The following is a 14,728-nucleotide window of genomic DNA, read 5'->3' on the forward strand; positions in this document are numbered from 1 at the left end:
TTGAGTGAAAGAAATTAATGCTGTGGATGTACTGTGGTGGGGCCTGAAGCCGTGTTAGATGGAGGTTAGTAGGTTGTTGTCTAGTAGATGTTTAAGTAACTGGGTATGTATGCATTTCTCAAGAAATTTGGAGATAGGGGATAAAATGGCAATGGGCCTGCAGTTAAAGGGGTCAGTGAAGCTGCCACCCTTATGTAGTGGGATTGTAAAGAAGGATTTCCATATTTCTAGAGCACAGGCTTCATAAATTGATCTATTTATGAGTATTGAGACAGAATACTCAATAGACTCTTTAGCAATTTTGAGAAAGTAAAGCAGTAGTTTGTCAGTAGAGGGGGAGCAAGGTTTGAGTTTGATCAAGAGAGATTTGATATAAGTGGTGGGGACTGGTTTAAATGAGAAGCTATTGGAAAATGTTTTGTTGGGAGATGAAGGAGGGGTAGAGGAAGTATTATTATTTTGTGTAACTTTTTTAGATTGTTTGTATGAAGTAGTTGTTTACATGAGTGGCAGTTTCAGTCACAGTGTTATAGGGGAAGGGGTTGGGTGTGGTAGGGTTGCCAGGATAAAGAAGTTTATTAATGGTAGTCCAGAACTTTTTTGGGATTATTCTGCGGGTTTGGTTGGGTGGAGCAGAATAAGTTCTTCTTATCATTGTTAACTAGTATTTTTGAAAGGTATCTGAACTATTTGTACTTTTGAAGTAGGGGAGGGGATTTGTTTTTCACCCATGCTTTCCAGACACTATCTCTTTTATGCATAATGGAACGGGTATATTTGGTGAGTCCCTTAGTGCTAGTGAATTTAGTATGTCTAGGAAGATCTGATTGAATGATTTAACAGCCTCATTAAGAGGGACTTGATGAAGGAAGGACCAGTTTATACTAGATAGTTTAGTGTTAAAAGTATCTGAATTGAAGTTGATAAGTTTATGACAATCTTTATATAGGTGGTCTTTGGGTGGTTGCAGGGAGTATCTTTGGATATAAGTGGGAAAATGGTCATTTAAAAAGTTTAGAAGTGTGTCAGGGTTGTGATAATTCCTACCCCTCCATCCATAAACCTCTATTATCATAAGTCTTTGTGACATCCATTACTTCTATACATAAAGTTTTTAAACAGTTTCTTAAACCATCTATTTCATCTTCAGTACGAAACTGTATATATACTCTCTTTTTTGCTTCTCTATTAAATGCTTATATGACATATAAGTTCCAAAGGTTATCATTTCTTCTTTTCATATTGCTCTAAAAATTTTTTCATATATTGTGTCTATTCAAAATAAAATGTCACAAAAGGAATCTTTGTTTATACAAATGAATGCTCTTACCTCTCTGGGTTCAATACCCATTGGTGAAATGATGCTGTCCCAAATTTCATACCTGTCCGGTTCTTTTTCTGCCTTACTAATTATCTTTACTCAATGTTTTCTTCTTACTTCCATTTTCTTTTCCTCTTTTCTTTCACCTTCTTTTACAGTTTGTGCATACAGCTTCTTTTTTCTGTCCTTATTTCTTGCACTTTTTCTTTTTGTATTATGTCCATCATCTCACCCCATGATACTGCCTTTTTGCTTTCTGGTTCACTCTGCTCAGTCAGTTCTTTCAAATACACATCCTGCAACTCCCCCAAATGGAGGGGTGTAGCCACACATTCTGGTGTCAAAGGTTCAGGTACAAATAAATTCTGCTGAAATAAATCCTCTGAATCCATGTCATTCATTCCTGCTGCTTCTTCCTGACTTTATCAAGCTCTCCTGCTGTTTCGTTCCTCCTCTCTCCATTCTCCTTACTCTGCTTAACCTCTGACTCATCTCTCAATGATTCCAGCTGCTCTGCCATTCAGTTAACAGCTCCATTCAACCTCAACACCTTCACAGGAGCTTCTTTCTCCTCCGTGATTGATTTTTATCTTCCTGCTTCTCCGAGCCACCTAAGCAACAAGATCGAAAGACAGGAAGTGCAACCGTTAATCGAGTCCCCGTTTGCAAATTGAGTAAGAGAAGATCTTTGATGCCCTGGTCAAGTTTCCCCAAGTGGTATAAATACTACCTCAATCTCCTGTGAAACGAGGTTTCTAGCCTTATGGGACTAACCCAGTTAGCAAAAGATAAATATATGTCAGCTTCTAAAAAACTTTTGATTGTTTTACACTGTCCACCTCCTATGAATAGTTCATTTGCCCTCTGTAGTACCATTTTTATTATTGTCTGTTCAGTGCCTTTTTCCATTTCCTGATCAATTTTATCTCGAGATAACACTTTTGCAACAGTGCACTCAGCAATTAAATTCACGCATTCTTGAGCTAGTGTGTCATAGTTTTTTTCACTTATTTTTTAAACCCTTATTTTTTTTTTAATAAAATGAATCTGAAGATATAATATATATAATCCCCAGGATTCTGCAAGCTCTGCACGGTGTGCAGGAATAGTGCAAGAGCTGCTGCAGGCAATATGGCCAATGTGTGATCCCAGAATGAGCTCCTGGGACGTGCACAAGTGTTCCTGCACTATTCCTGCATGGACACAGCCCCTGTATGCGAATTACCTCATTTGTATGGTGAAAACATTACAAATGAGGTGAATTAGTGATCCAGGAAGCAGGCAGGTGTCTATGCAGGAATAGTGTAGACTGCAGAAATCTATTCAGCCAGTAGATTAATACATTTCTGCAAACTACAAAATGGAGGCATGAGAGCTCATAAAAAAGCATGTATTATAAGAGTTAGGCATGCCAATGGCCAAATATATGGCCATAGGCATGAAAACTAGTTTCAAAATTATAAAAAATAACTTTTTTGGCCGATTTTGGCCATTTACACATAGGGCAGCGGTGCGCAGACGGGATTGGCCCAAAAATAAGAAAAAAAGCTGGAAATAAGCTTTTAACCCAAAATCATCATTTTGCCGTAATAGTCAAAGGCATGCATAACACAACAAGACCATAGAATAGTGGTTGCTAAGTGGGAAGGCTTAGTGTCAGTTTTGTAGCCATGCATTAGGAGTCAGTTCTATGCAAATGAGGGGAATGATACTGAATCACAGATTTCCCCTCAGTGCTAGCTTGCACCCAACTGTGTAGGTGCAATAACACCATGGTCTAAGCCTAAGAGCTAGATGACCTCATGAGGGGGAGGGTCAGGAATGCTGTAAGCTTATTTGAGCTCTGTGGCCCGTGTTTGCCCTTAGCTAAGCACAGCTAAGGAAGGGGGAGTGTCTGAAGCTGCCAAGCAGTATTTACATTGCCTAAACAGGTGTGTGCACTGCGCACCAGTTTTAAACAAACAAAAAAAGTAAACCAGGAAATAGCAGCTCCATTCACATCTGAGAGCTGGGTATGTGTGGATCACCTCGGGGCTTAAACAAGAAGGCAATGGGAAGGGAAAACAGCAGTAGGAAGGTAATCAAGGAGAACTAGCATGGCTGGCAGGTGAAATGTATCAGAATCAGCCAATTACACAGGCAGCAGCCCAGCCCAGACAAGCACACTATTATAAACTATGCAAACACCTTTCACTCTGTTTTATCCCACAAACGCTACAGCACCAGTGTACACAAATGGGGAAATTTTACCTAAAAAAACAACAATATGATAGGGGCTGCTGTTGCTCTCATAAATCAATATGTGAAAGAGGCTGAGGGTGGTGAGGATGAGAATGCTGATGACCAACCTACAATGTGGAGAAGGAGAAGAGTGTACAGACTGATGGTAACCTACCAGGGGATACATGAGCTGGAGATAGTGGAGCACTATAGGGTAAACAGGGACCTCCTACATCAAATTGTTGAGCTGTGCCGACCACGCCTCACAAACAACCAATAGAGGGGAACCCTGCCCTGTGGATACCAAGGTATGTATATGCTTAAGAATACTAGCTACAGGTACCTTCCAAAGGCCAACTGGGGATATCATGGGGATCTCACAGGCATCAGCATCCATTACTGGATGCCTTGTCAGCACATGCTGGTGAGCACATATATTTCCACAACACCCGTGAGGCGTTGACCAGCAATATGCATCTTTTCCGCCAAATAGCAGAATACACTGAGGTAGTAGGTGATATAGACTGCATGCACATGCACATCAAAGCACCACCTGGTGAGCAGGGTAGGGTCTACATAAACCACAAGGGCTTCCCCTCCATCAACTGCCAGTTCATGTGCGATGCCCAGGGCATTATAATGAATGGGCTTCTCCACACAATGAAAAGACCAGAATTTAAATAAAACCATCGACTAGTGTTCCAACACAAAATATTTAATAAAACAAGCACTCTGATGTCTTGGCTATTGCATATATAATGAATGTGTGTGCTGGCAGCCTTGGAAGCTATCATGACTCTCACATCTGTCATATGACACAGCTGTACCAGAGATTTGCCAGTGGGGACATCCCATATGGCCACCTAGTGGGGGATGCTGGCTACACACGGGTGCTATGGTGGATGACACCCATCAGAAATGCTAACACACACCTGAACAAGAACTGCATAATGAAGCACACGCACAAATCAGAATCATAATAGAGCATGTGTTTGGGATGCTCAAGTCATGGTTCCGGTGCCTGGACATATCCAATGGAACCTTGCACTACTCTCCAGCTACATGTACCCAAATTTTCATTGTATGTGCCATGCTACACAATATGATCCTGTGGAATCAGCTGCAGCAGGAAAAGCACGGGGCAGGGCCACACAGCCACCCACCATTGCCAAGGCCAGCACAGGCACAGATTGACTCAGAGAAGGAACAACCTGAGCCTGCCCCTGTAGGCAGAAGGAGGCATGCCCAGTATGTCCAGGACTTGGCAAAGAGGCAACTCATAGCACATACACTGACATGGTAGGACCCAGAGAATGACACCTCTCTCTGACCCACACATACAGTAAAAGGGATGCCAAACATGACACCACCTGTGCTTAACCATGTATAGGGAGTGTACTATGTGCATCTGACATAGTCAGCCTTCCAGCACCATCCTCAATACTGGCACAGCCACAAAGTAAGAAACTCTCCCTATCAATTGCTGAATGGAGTAGTATGTTCTGCTACTTGTATCTATGGTACAGATGTGAGCATGCAAGGGAATTGGGTGGCTGAATGGGATGGCACCAGATAGTAGACACCTATATGGGCAGCATGAAATCCATAACAAATACTGGTGTCAACATAGTAGGTGGTACTAGAAAAGGTTACAAATCCCACTGCAGAAAATGTGGTGGGCCAAATGTGTGTCCATAGGACACACACATGCATATCAGTGAGGCTCACAAACCCAACAACAGTCTCACCTAGCAGAACCGGTGTAGATGACCACAAAGAAAGGCTGTGCTAAGGCCTCCGATTGATGGCAATGGAGAACCGACCCCCTCAAGACCTACACAGACAGACTACAACAGGTCAGGTAGTTGGATGTTAGCTCTGAAGGGTAAGGTCTGAAACTAAAATGTAGGTCAATAAAACCTGAGATCTGTACTCCACTGATATGCTTCTAGTCTGCATGTTAGGTCAGAATACAGAATGAAATGGAAGCCAACAGAGTACCTGAAATACCAGCACAGTCATAGCAAATGTTTACAGTTGTCAGGTGTGCCCCCCCCCACAATCCTACGTAGAAATGTAGTAACATGTACTTGTGGGTATAACAACAGTGGAGCACAGGTTACCTGAGCTGCCCAAATTAGCAGGATAGAATATCGCACATGTACAATATACAGGGCTGTGTGTGTTTGGTTATTGTGTGTTGTATATTGTGTGGAAGTGGTCAGCATGTAGGCATGGAGGGTTGTGTCTATGGCCAGTACTGTTGATGACAGGGCCATGTTCTGACAACTACAGTGCCAAACACAATGCATGACCCAATCCATGTTCTGACAACTACAGTGCCAAACACAAAGCAAGACCCAATCCAGCAGTAATCCATACTAATTGTTTGGATGTAATATATATCACCATCTGAAAGATGGACATGACATGAATGTGGGCCCAGACATACACACAGTACACAGGTGGAAGTATCCTAGAGAGAGTATATAAAATGTCAATAAAATCTGAGATCTGTACTCCACTGATATGCTTCTAGCCTAAACGACCTGAGACGTACCTCCCTGGACTACATGAAAAGGGACATGAAAGAGCTCTCTGATCTTGTAGCCCAGGCAGGTATGACCCTAGTCCTGAGTAGCATTCTGCCATCACCCAGAATGATGCCGCAGTACAAAGACAAAATGATTGACTTCAACAATTGGCTAAGTTTTTGGTGCCATTCTAAAGGGATCCAGTATCTGTCTGCCTGGGATGACATGGTCAACAGACCAAGATGCTTTGCCAGAGATGGCCTGCACCTGTCACCCCTGGGATTCCGGATATTGGCTAAGGTTATTGCTGGCCCTATAGTGCCTTTTTTAGGCAAGGTTCAAATGACAAATTCACCACCATAACAGGAACAGGCAAGCAAAAACTGAGGGTGATGCTACTCAATGCTAGAAGTCTAGATCTCAAAATGCACTCACTCGAGGCACTCCTTAAAATGGAGAACATTGATATCTGTGCAGTACTGAGACCTTGTTCAAGGCTCCAGAGAGCACCTCTGCACTACCAGGCCATAACTCATACCACACCTTTTGGCCATGTAACCTGGACCGGAACACCAAAGGCGGAGGTGTGTCCATATTCATTAAGGATATCCGCACCTCCAGGCTAGTTGCTCAGCATAATGCAGCCGAGCTTATCCAAGTGCAACTAACTCTGGGCAAAACTGCAATCCAAATTGTAGCTTGCTACAGATCGCCCACCATGCCCCAGGATTCCCACTCCTCTTTTCTTGATGTACTGGAAAATATTAGGGTTCAACCAAACACCCTAATAATGGGTGATTTCAACTACCCCACCATTAACTGGGAAAACTACTCATGTACCAACTCCTTCGCTCAACCCTTTCTGGAATTCATAAACTCCAATGCCCTTGATCAACTTATCCACACCCCCACCAGGGGCAACAATATACTAGATCTAGTCATTATCAACATGAGTGACCGATGTTCCACACCTGAAGTCAACGCCTCATTGATCCGATCCGACCATAAGCTAATTACTCTAGATATCCACATCCTGCCCCCACCGCCCATTAAGGAAACCATGGTAAATATTTCTCCAAAGCCAACTTCATACTTCTTAAGACAGAAGTGGTAAACTTCACGACACCCATGCAGATGGACAATACAGTTACGACTACTGAATCCTACACAATTGCACTTTATAAGCACTTACATGAGTGCATGGATCATGCTATCCCAAACAGAACCAAGACGCTATCCTCCAAAAAAAGGAAGCCAATCTGGTGGTCCCCTGCCATAAACAAACTGTACAACAGAAGGAAGAAACTGTTGCAAAAGAGAGTAAAATCCTATGAGTGGAGGAGCTCCCTGGTCAGCCTCAGTAAAAAGCTGCAATCCCTGATAAAATCCTCCAAAGCTAGTTATGAAAACAAAATCACCACTGATTCTAAAGACAACACAAAGCATTCTATAGCTATGTCAAGAATCTCAATGGCAACACTCAGATCTGCCCTGAGTTACAACACAATGGCACTAAATATACAGACCCAACTGATATTGCCAACATCCTGGCAGATAGGTTCAGTGCTAACTTTATCCCTCTCTCATCCCCTAAAGAGCCCATCTCTATACTGGAAGAATGCAAAGTTCCTGAAATCACAGCTGCACAGGTAAAAAACACACTCTCCAAAGCCAAGAACACAGCATCCATGGGACCAGACAACATCCCAGGCTGCGTTCTACATGAACTACAGAATGAACTGGCACCCCACCTAAGTACCATGTTAAATCAAAGCCTCACCTCAAGCTTTGTGCCTGCTGAATGGCGCACAGTGACAGTTATCCCACTCCACAAGGGGGAGCCACAACGGACCCCGGGAACTACCACCCCATTAGCCTGATGAGCCTGGTCTGCAAGGCTATGGAACATATCATCATGGAACTTATAAACAAAGACATTGGTAATCTCCAAACTCTGGACCCCACCCAGTTCGGGTTTGTAAAAGGCAGATCATGTCTCCTAAACCTGACAGACTTCTTTGAAGCAGTCACCAAAGCTGTAGACAAGGGTAAGGAAAACATAGGTGGTAGTATACTTAACACCGAAAGTGTGATAAGAGACCTTGGGACACAGGTGGACAGTAGTCTCTCCTTTGATAATCACATCGCCACAGTAGTCAGGAAATCCTTCTACGTGGCACACATTATCACAAAAGGTTTCTCATCCAGAAAAAAAGAGGTAATTGTTCCCCTCTACTCATCACTTATTAGACCCATTATAGAGTACAATGCCCCTTTTGGTATGTACCTCACAAGACATCTACAACAACTGCAAAGGCCACAGAAATATCTCACAAAGAGGATTACTGGCCTCAAACAGATGCCCTACACAGACCATCTCAAAAAACTCCAGCTTTACTCCGTCACATATTGCCTACTCAGAGGTTATCTCTGCCTAACATACAAAGCTATGTCAAACCCAGAGCTGTTGGACATGCTCCACTTAAAGAAATCAAAATCCCTCCGAGCTACATGCTCTAGGGACCTAAACCTTGTCACCACAATAAACAAAACATGCTGGAGGGATAGATTCCTGTCCCAGAGACTTCCCATACTCTGGAATAAACTACCTATCTATATCAAACAAAGCTCCTCATTAGCACTCTTCAAGAAAAATCTTGATAATTGGATGGGAAATAGGAAATTCACCCCAGGGATCACCTCTGTGGCTCTGCTCGACAGTGGCACAGGAAAATAATTTTCTTGGGTGGCAAAAGCCTGGGAACCTTTTTGGCTGGGCTTGTATAGGCCCCAGGGCCAATAGCCTAGTACCTACCTATGAACCTATGAACCTATGAAATGGACACACCTTTGCAATTGTACATACAAGTTAGCAGCACATTAGTTGTCTGTGTAGTATGGAATACTGATGTATTCTGGCCAAACACACTGTCAGACCACAAAAGGCACAGTTATGAAGTACTGATAAACTGCTGATGTCCCTACATAAGCCAGCATAAAGGGAATGCCCCACATATATCTGTGAGTCACCTGCAAAAAGCTTCCATAGCACACATGCACTCAGCTCACCCCATCATCAGCCACAGGTTCATCACAGGTCATATCCCTGCTGTTGGGAATGAGGACAGTATGTCCCCCACTTCTGTATGGGAATACCCACAGAATGCAGCATGCTAAAGAGGTGTCCAATGCAGGTGTGTCCTTAGCTGTAAGCAGCACCATGCCAGCATTCACACCAATGGATTAATAAGGACAGAAACTATTGCCATTAACACCTTGCACATCTACCCTGTCACCACAGGGGAATCCAATGGCTTGCAGACTGGGACTGTAGGAGTGACAGAATACACTGGCCTGCTACAGATGGCCTGCATCACTACTAAATGCCCTACAGTTCTCTGTCAAAGGCCTGTGTCTCACCCATACTGCCAATGTATGTTATCTCATAGAGTCCCAAATAATGTCATAACACAGTCCACAGAACACAAATGCTAGGTCATGTCAACAAATCCTAGCAGCATGCCCACCATGTCCTATTGCATGAACTGTGGACCAACCCCTAAATACCACTGGGATGAAGTGATAACTATAGGGATACTTATCAAATAACACTTGCATAATGTTAGGAAGAGGATAGAATAACGGGGGTAGAAGCATGGATGCCATGGAGCATGTGAAGCCTGAAACTCTGATGTGTGCCCGTACTATCCCTGCCTGCAAACCCAGGAATGAGTGGCTACAAACCTGCTTGCAAACAACAATGTGAGGGAGAACTGACCAGATATATAAGCCCTGCCTCTGGATAACCTGTGTGAATCTGTACAGCTGAGAGGTATGGCCACAGCAGGATATCACCATTCTGTCACATCAATAGATGGACAAGCAGGGGATCCTCAGCCACCACAGTACCAAGGTGCTGGACCATTTACACAGACCCATCAACAAGTCTCAGCAGCTCCCCCTACAGAATGGCATGAGTGTGCAAGAATATGTAGGCTGCAGACAACAATACTGGACACAGCTTCATTCACTTTGTATTCCCCAGGAAATTACTGTGAGCAAATAAGTATATCAGTCAGTAGTTGATGACATAATACATCATAATGTAAAACAGTACATATGTCTGAATATCTCTGCTAACACCAAAACCATGTAGCACAAGCAGCACAGACATGCTTAGTTATAGTATCCCACTATCCTTTGCCCATTGTGACTCCATATTGTCAACCTATCTACAGATTTCTTGCAGAAACAGGTTGCTAGCTGTAGGTGTAGAACGCAAATGCCTGCACTGGAGTACAACCTACCTGGAATGGATTCACACATTCAATCATTCAATACAGAAGATCATACTGGGCATGCTCTCACACTTAGAGAAATGAAGCCCATGTCGGACAACAACAGTAGACTATACATATCTGTCAGTCGCAGATTTCTATGCACACACACACCACATTGCACACCAGTCATGTTTTGCACACACATCGGATAGGAATACACACATATATCCAAGGACAATTCACTATAATAGGGCAAACATACACAAACAGAGATGTGGGGAAGAGAGAGACAGTGACAAAGAGCTTCCCATCATGAGGCCTGTCCCACCCACTACACATCCAATTGGCCAATATCACATGATATGCCAATGTCTATCACTGTAGACATTTGTTTTGGTTAGCCTTGGCACTATAGTGTCTGCGGTGCTTGTGATAGCTGTGTAACATGACAGTACAAGTCATTATTCATCTAGCAGTTGTATACACAGTCCTGCCAAATGTAAAGTCGTGTGTGACTTTGTGTTGTGTGTGTGTTTCCAGAGGAATGGTTTATGACTCATTCACACAAACTGCACTCCCCATTGCTCTAGTTTAGCTAAGCTGCTGATGTCAGTCACCTTGAAATACCCCTTTGGAAACAAATCATCCCTATAAGCTCTGTGGCATGTGCAATAACTGCGTAATGCTGTAGTGTGACATACTAATTGGGTAAGAGTTCTATTCCCAGACATGGAAACTGTGTGTGTAGGGATCAATGATTTTGAGGCCATTCACAGACACTACACCTCTCATTTCCCTACTTTAGCAAGCCTGCTGGTGTCATTCATCTTGAAATACACCCTCGGATAAGGGCTACTCCTATAAGCTCCGTGGTGCATACGATAACTGCGTAATGCTCTAGTATAATGTATTAGTTAGGTAGGAATTCTAATCCTAGACATGACAACTGTGAAACTCTGTGGGTGTGTGTAGAGAGTAATGCTTTTGAGGCCATTCACAGTCACTACACCTCCCATTGCCCTACTTTAGCAAGTCTGCTGATGTCAGCCACCTTGAAATACCTCCTTGGAAAATATTCAATCCTGTAAGAGCTGTGGCATGTGCAATAACTGTGCAATGCTATAGTATGATGTACAAGTTAGGTAGGAGTTCTATTCCCAGACATGGCAACTATGAAACTCTGTGTGTGTGTGTGTGTGTAGAGAGTAATACCTTTGAGGCCATTCACAGTCACTACACCTCCCATTGCCCTACTTTAGCAAGCCTGCTGATGTCAGTTACTGTGAAATACCTACTTGGACAAGATTCAGCCCTGTAAGCTCCATGGCATGTGCAATAACTGCATAATGCTATAGTGTGATGTACTAATTAGGTAGGAGTTCTAATTCTAGACATGACAACTGTGAAACTCTGCGTGTGTAGAGAGTAATGCTTTTGAGGCCATTCACAGTCACTACACTTCCCATTGCCCTACTTTAGCAAGCCTGCTGATGTCATCTAGTTTAAAATATACCTTTGGAGAAAGGATATCCCTATAAGCTCCATGGTGCATGCCATAAATGTGGAACAATGTAGTAGCAGTAACTACACAGCTATGGGTTTGAATCATATCAGTAACAAGTGTATGTGTGTTCCTCAAATATTTTGTCCCCATTTACAGCCAGTACACATCTCAGAGCCTGACTTTAGCAGTCCTGCAGATATCATCCACCTTACAAGAATCTACTGCAAAGCCCAAACCATGTCAAGTCAGTGGTGCATGTGGTAAATGTGTAACATAATGGTCCATAAAGGTTGTTAGATAGTGGTTTGTACCTCTCCCCTGACAAATGTAAATGTGTGATTAGGGTAAAATTATTTTGGGAATCTTTCACCCACTACATCACCCAATGCCAGTATTTACAAGGGCTGGTGATGTTCCTCACCTTAGAAGTACCTTGGGACGACATCCATCCAATAAGCTCCATGGCACGTGCAATAAATATGATGCACTGTAGTGGCAATACATAGCTAGGTAGGGGTTTGACTCTCAGTACTGGCAAAGGTGCGGGTGTGTGTGTATGTGTGCGTGTGTGTCTGTCGTCGTATCCTGTGTGGAGATTGCTGTGATTGTGTATTGACAGGATGCATTGTGGGGCAGGTTTTGCTAAATTATTATATTGAGGACCTACTATATGTCACAATGTCCACCTTACAAGGAAACAGGTGTCAAATAGCAAAGAGGCTGGTGTAAATAACCCATAGCCTTACATGTGACATTATGGATCAGTGAACAATATAGGCAACCCTTGTATTACTCAGATAACACTCTCCACCCGTGTCTCATACACAAAACACACTTGGGTAGGCAACAACCACTATATTGGTAGTTCCTTGCATATTGCCCACAGATAGTAACCATGGTGTTATTGCACTGGACTACATGCCTGTTGACCACAACACTGCCACTGATATCAGAATATACTGTGATGTGTAACATCTGCTGACTGTGTGTTCTCCAGTAAGTAAAAGGACATGGCACCCTGTTCCATCCCTACAACAGGCAAATAAATGCTTACAGTGATCCTTTGCTATGTTGCCCACTGGACACCTGCAACAACAGTAGAGTCTGCAAATGTAACTCACAAAGGGAATACCATGCCTTATATGCATGCCCTGTATAGACAGATGCCACTAACTCCACTGAATACCTGTATCGTGCTGTCAATGTAGCCAGGTCTCACCACAATGCGGTCAGGAATGCCACATCAGATGATAACAATCTGTCCACACAACATGCCCCAGAAACTCCAAGTACACTTCCACACATCACAGAACATGCAAGAAGGACATCTGCACAACCCAGACATTGTCCATGTTATGGAATATAGATCACATACATGGCAAGCATTGCACAGCACTGGCCACCCATAATAGTAACCGAGATGAATGGATGATGAATACAATACCCACCTGTGTGGGCCAATCCAGGGACTACACCCCTGAGCCACACTGGAGTCCATTGTCATGTGGCCTGATGCCAAGGTATTCCCTTTGCCTAGTCTTGAACAGCCTTCTGGCACAGTCAATTACTACACACCTATGAAGCAATGTACCCATGCATGTCAGTACTGGCAAGTGTGTGTGTGTGTGTGTGTGTGTGTGTGTGTGTGTGTGTGTGTGTGTGTGTGTGTGTGTGTATGTTGGAGATTAATTATTTTGAAGCCATTCACACTCACTACACCTCCCATTGCCCGACTGTAGCATAGCTGCTGATGTCAGTCACCTTGAAATAACCCTTTGGCCATATATCAGCCTTATAAGCTCTGTGGTGTATGTGATAATTGCGTAATACTGTAGTGTAACAAACTAGTTAGGTAGTAGTTCTAATCCAGACCTTGCTAACTGTGGTAATGTGTGTGATTCTCTGACAGAGTGTGGTTGTGTCTTCCTTGACATCTGCTTTTCTGGAAAGTCACATGTACTACACTTCCCTTATCCCTTCTTTAGCACTGTTGCTGATGTCACTCACCTTCAAAGATACATTTGGACAGCTCTCCAGCATGTAAGCTCCGTGGTGCATGCAATAACTGTATAACAATATAATAACAATACACAGTCAGGTAGGGGTTTGAAACTCAGTACTGGTAACTGTGTGTTTGTGTGTGTGTTATCAGTATCCTGTTGGGGTTATTGAGAAATGACAGCATTCATTACAGTGTGAATTTTGCCACATCATTATATTGAGGAGCTACATGCCCCATTCTCAACATTACAAGGCCATCATTTTCCAAACATTGTAGAGATTGTTGTCGACAATCCTCAGCCGTAAATATGTACAGCCATTTGCAATTACCATGTGACAGTATGGATTAGTACACAATATAGGCAACCTTCATAATGCCTAGATACCACTCTCTGCCCATGGATCATAGACAAATATGCTTGGCTCTTACACTCCTACTCCCTTCCTTTCATACTTTGTCTCTGTCTGTCTCTCTCTCTCACTCCCTCTCTGGTGGATGTGGAAAAGTACACCTGCTTTGCTTAGGCAGTAGCTTGAGTTTTGTAAGTGATGCTCATGACCAGCTGATGGCATGTGCAAGAATTGCAGTCCCCCACTTGCTAATTGCATCTGGAACATCTGTGCTATCATTCCTATAGCCAATTGCATGGAAACACACTCCTATAACTAAGCACTTCATGTGGGTGTTGGTCCTTTTCCTTCACTGTGAACAGGACTTCATGTGGGTGTTTAGCAAACAACATCAAAGAGGGCAGTTGGATATACTACTTACAACATACACTGTGGAGACAGGCCAACAAACAGGAGGGGGATGTTCCAGACATGGGGACAGAATGTAAGTATTGCTCTTCTACATTTGAAGTAATGT

The sequence above is a fragment of the Protopterus annectens genome, chromosome 2.part0 (genome assembly GCF_019279795.1).
Source record: "Protopterus annectens isolate FY-2018-M chromosome 2.part0, PAN1.0, whole genome shotgun sequence".
Lineage (NCBI taxonomy): Eukaryota > Metazoa > Chordata > Ceratodontiformes > Protopteridae > Protopterus > Protopterus annectens.